Source organism: Dipteris shenzhenensis, chromosome 1 (genome assembly GCF_047967505.1).
Source record: "Dipteris shenzhenensis isolate YYH24624 ecotype China chromosome 1, Dip_SZ_1.0, whole genome shotgun sequence".
In the NCBI taxonomy this organism is placed as follows: Eukaryota; Viridiplantae; Streptophyta; class Polypodiopsida; order Gleicheniales; family Dipteridaceae; genus Dipteris; species Dipteris shenzhenensis.
The window spans coordinates 59,457,734-59,462,460 of record NC_141596.1 but is presented as its reverse complement, the minus strand read 5'-3'; the positions used below and the strand labels follow the sequence as shown (position 1 = coordinate 59,462,460).

Genomic DNA, 4,727 nt, shown 5'->3' with positions numbered 1-4,727 from the left:
ATATTAGCGGCTACAAAATATGCATTGTCTATTCGATGAACATTGATTCATCGTATGACCTTGGGTTTAGCACTTTTGGAAGAAGGTCTGTCCCTTTTTCAGGTTCCCTTGAATGCTCAACTCCTTCGGGAGCTTTTCGAGCTCCTCCTTCTCCAACTTGGTGTCCTTCTTTGGCACCTATTCTTCTTCTTCCTCAATGTCGCTCTCTGCTTCTCGGACAAGCAGCTTCTTCTTCTTTCTAGGCCTTGAGTTTCCCTTTTCTAACGCAATTGCTCGTTGGAACACTTTGTCATACATCCTCATTGGGCACGCTATTTCCATGTCTCACAGCTCCATATCTAAGGTGATGCCACTCATCAACCAGGACCGCTACACTGTCTCATCTTGCATGTTGGTGAGCTAGGTGGTCAGCACCCTCAGCTTTGCCATGAAGTCATACACCATTTTGCCCTTCATGTGTTTGAGGTGGTTGAGTTGCAGCAATATGTCCTCCTTGCTGAATTTGTGCTAGAACCTCTTTAGGAACACAACCTTCAACTTGCCAACATGTGGCAAAGTGTCCGTCAAGGTATTGGTCGTATTCTTTGATGGTCTCTTTGGCGAACATGGTGGGGACATATGTTAAGTACTCCACCTCCTGGATGACTTATAGGATTGCTGTTCTCAAGAAATTCTAAACATGAGAGTGGGGATTCTCTCCCTCATTCCCTTTGAAGTTCCAAAACTTCATACTTATCTTCGGTTCTCTTGCTCCATCAGCTCGTCAATGTGGGGTATTTGGTGGCTTATCTTTGGTTCTCTTGCTTTGTGTGGGCTATTTGGTGGGGAGACTTCAACTTGGTTGCCTCTATCTTCTAATTCGACTTGATCACCTTTGTCAACCTACTACTCAAGACCCATTTGAGTGCCATGTGTCTATAATTGACCTTACTAACTCTATGTCCCCTTTTGCATGCACTCTATACTGTTACCTAGGCATAGTCATCATGACATAGTTAAGTCCATTAATGTCCCATTCATGCAAACACTATCAATCCCTCATGGTTTCTCCCCTATAGTGTAATCTCAGTATTATAGTGGATAACATGGAAAGTCTAAATCAATGAACTGATGGAGGAATTAGGTGAAAGCCCCAATTGAAGAATTTTTTAAAAATGGTAATGAATCTTAGGCCTATTGTTTTATAATGATTTTTACTAAGTGTCGAATTTCAAATTGTGCATGTCCTCTTGAGTGTTCATTAAAAATTGAGGTTTAATATTGCAAAATTTTGCCTCATAAAAACAAAATTTAGAGGTCACAAAACCTTCATTATTTGTGTTGTCCTAGTTATATTTTAAAAAACCCTTACAAATTTATATGGAAAGCCTTGAGTTATGGAATATTGAAGGATTTTAAGAGCCAATGGGTCTCCCCAATTGAAAAGCATTCAAAGTGCGTAAACACTAAGTGCGTAAACGGTAATGATTGGGTTAAATCTCAATTGAAAAGCATTCAAAGTGCGTAAACGGTAATGATTGGGTTAAATCTCAATGTCACGGGGGTTTTGAACTCAAGACAACTCCTCATTAATAGACTCTCTTTTCCACTCATTAATTCTTCCCTTTTAGTACATTTTTGAATTCTTTGGACCTTAGTGCCAAGCACAAGTACAGGAATTTGCTCAGCAAGTTGAAACTCTCACTCTTGTACTCTGTCATGGCAATTCTGCTAGATTGTCGTTCTTTAGATCTTTTCGAAAAGTTTCAGGCGTAGTAATTATGGCTTAAGAAGGTCCTCATCTGTAAGAAAGTCGAAATTTAATGAGGGGGAAAGGCTTCATGAGGCCCTTCATGCCGTGGAGTTCCCTCTATCTAAGGAGTCTTACATTGAGCTTCACTAAAGGAGAAGATTTGGTGGATGGCACGCTGTGCATTACCTGATGAGCCCCAGCGGACACGATTTCTGTTTAAGGGGATCACCTGATCCGCGTGTTGTTGCTGGAGCATGCTGGAAGCTAATCTGGTGTTTTGCAAGGTAGCCCAATCACGTCTTTGCACGCCGCATGCAATTATTTCAGCCAATCACACGCATGGAGAAAGCAAGAGTGCCATCAAGCTGTATCATAAGATGCTAAAGGAGGCTGTAAACCCAAACAGGTTTCAATTCTTGCGTGTCTTAAAAGCATGTGGTACCACAGGTGCCACGAGGCAAGGAATGATAATACATGAACACATCTTCAAAAGTGGACTGGATTCAGATGTGATTGTTGGGACCACTCTTATTGACATGTATGCTAAATGTAGAAACATGGAGGCGGCACTAGAAGTGTTTGAGAAGTTGCAGAATCGTAATGTTGTGTCATGGAATGCTTTGATTACAGGATATGCCCAGAACGGGCATGCTCTTTGTGCACTTGAACTTTTTGAGACAATGCAAGTAGAGGGCATAATCCCAAACAAAGTCACATTCTTGTGTGTTTTGAAAGCATGTTCGCATAGAGGAGCTGCAGGGCAGGGTAATCTAATACACCATCAAATCATTGAGAGTGGTCTCTACTGTGATGTTGTTGTCGCAAACAGCCTCATTGATATGTATTGCAAATGTGGTAGATTGGAAGATGCCAGCAGAGTGTTCCATCGGTTGCCAAATCGGAATGTTGTGACATGGGGTGCAATGATTGCAGGATATTCTCAGCATGGGAATTGTTTCTCTGCTGTTGAATTGTTTGACAAAATGGAACAGGAGAGCATAACCCCTGACAAAGTGATGTTTTTATGCATTTTGAAAGCATGCAGCAGCTTGCAGTCCATAGAGCATGGCAAGCTGGTACACGACAAGATAATCAAGAAAGGATTTGAATTAGATGTTGTCATTGGGAGCACCCTTGTTGACATGTATACAAAATGTGGGTGGCTGGACGATGCTCGTAAAGTGTTTGATGGATTGCCAAATCAAAATGTGGTGTCATGGGGAGCGATGATTGCAGGATATGCGCTACATGGGCAGGGATTTCCAGCTTTTGAACTTTATGAGAAGATGCAACAGGAGGGCTTAAAGCCAGACAAGTTCATATTCTCTTGCATTTTGAAAGTATGTGGAAGTCTAGGAGCTATGGAGCAAGGTAAGCTTATACACGATCAAATAATCAGAAGTGATGTGGAACCAGACCTGGTAATTGGGAACACCCTAGTTGACATGTATTCCAAATGTGGAAAATTTGCGGACGCTTGCAAAGTGTTTGATACCTTGCCAGCTCGAGATGCTGTGTCATGGGGTTTGATGATTGCGGGATATACCCAGCATAACAAATGTAGACTAGGTGGGCAGCTCCTGAGAGACATGCAGCAGCAAGGCTTGAGGCCAAACGAAATGATTTATACTCGTATTCTCTCAGCTTGCAGTCATGCAGGCCATGTGCAGGCAGGTCATCAGTATTTCGAATCTATGCTAGAAGGCCATGGCATAACCCCCGATATTGAGCATTTTACATGCATGGTTTACATCCTCGGCTGTGCAGGATGCTTACGGGAGGCAGAACATGTTCTGCAAACTATGCCTTTCCCTCCCAATGTTACTGGGTGGATGTCTCTGCTAACTGCGTGCAAAATGTATGGCAACTTGGAGCTTGGGAAACAGTCTTTTGATCGTATTGTTGAGTTAGATGCCCAAATTGCTTCTGGTTATATGCTTATGTCCAATCTCTATGCTGAGGCTCACATGTGGAAGGATGTTCGCAAAATACAGAAACTGAGAAAATGTAGCAGTGCATGGAAGAAGCCTGGGATGGCATGGGTTGAGGTCAATAATGTTGTCCATGAGTTCTTTGTGGGGGATGAGATTCACTCACAATGCGATACAGCTTATGGGCATTTAAAGAGATTGAGACGATCAATGGAGGTGAAAGGATACTTACCCCGATTGGACTTGGTATTAGAAACACAAAGGAGTCTGGAAGATTTTCTGTGTAGTCACTCTTAATTTGTAAGAAGAAATAAAAGCTGGTAGCAAGGGGAAGCTTGATCCACGCAGTGTGATTCCTGGGCATATTCTTCCACTGCGAGAGTGTTGGCTATAGCTAGCAAGCAACCTCCATCTGTTATTATAACATGGTGTTAGAGCCCTCGATGGAGATTCACATGTGCGTGCTGCCTGGAAGAGAGGATCTTTGCGTGAAGGAAAGGTGACCTCAGTTCAGAAGGTGCATAATTCAATATGGACTCCTACAGCTGAAGGACAGGTACATTTTATGAGAAGGAAGGTGACCTAGATTCAGACAAGTGGCCTCTGTCAAGTAGGGATTACAAAGTTTGTATAAGTCTCATCTTTGGTGTTATGTCTATCCCAGGATCTTTAGTCCAATGGCATCACATTGGCAGTCCCAAACTTCAGAGAGGCAGACAAATTGGATGGGAATGACTACCTAATCGTGAAGGTGAAGCTACAGGGCCACATGGTGGCAAGGAAGGTGATGACGGGGGAAGTTGAAACCCCGGGATACAATGGATGCGACGCGCAGTATAGTAAAATGTGCAGATCCAGATGAGGAGGAAGAGTGGGAGGAAAGGGAAGCTGAGGTGCTATCTATGATCATTGGAATGACAACAGATGCGGTGTTTCTGAACATTTAGTTGGCCGATACCTCAAGAGCAGCATGGGACATCTTGAAATATCTATCAAGACAAACAACTCTATGAGGATCCTCAAACCTCTAGAGTCAATTGTTTACTAGGAGTGAGATACCGTGC

General features: G+C 42.9%; 1 pseudogene; it reads left to right on the top strand.

Moving 5' to 3' along the window:
* The first annotated feature begins 1,986 nt into the window (after positions 1-1,986).
* Positions 1,987-3,960, top strand: LOC147906127 (putative pentatricopeptide repeat-containing protein At3g15130 pseudogene; annotated as a pseudogene).
* The last annotated feature ends 767 nt before the right edge of the window (positions 3,961-4,727 follow it).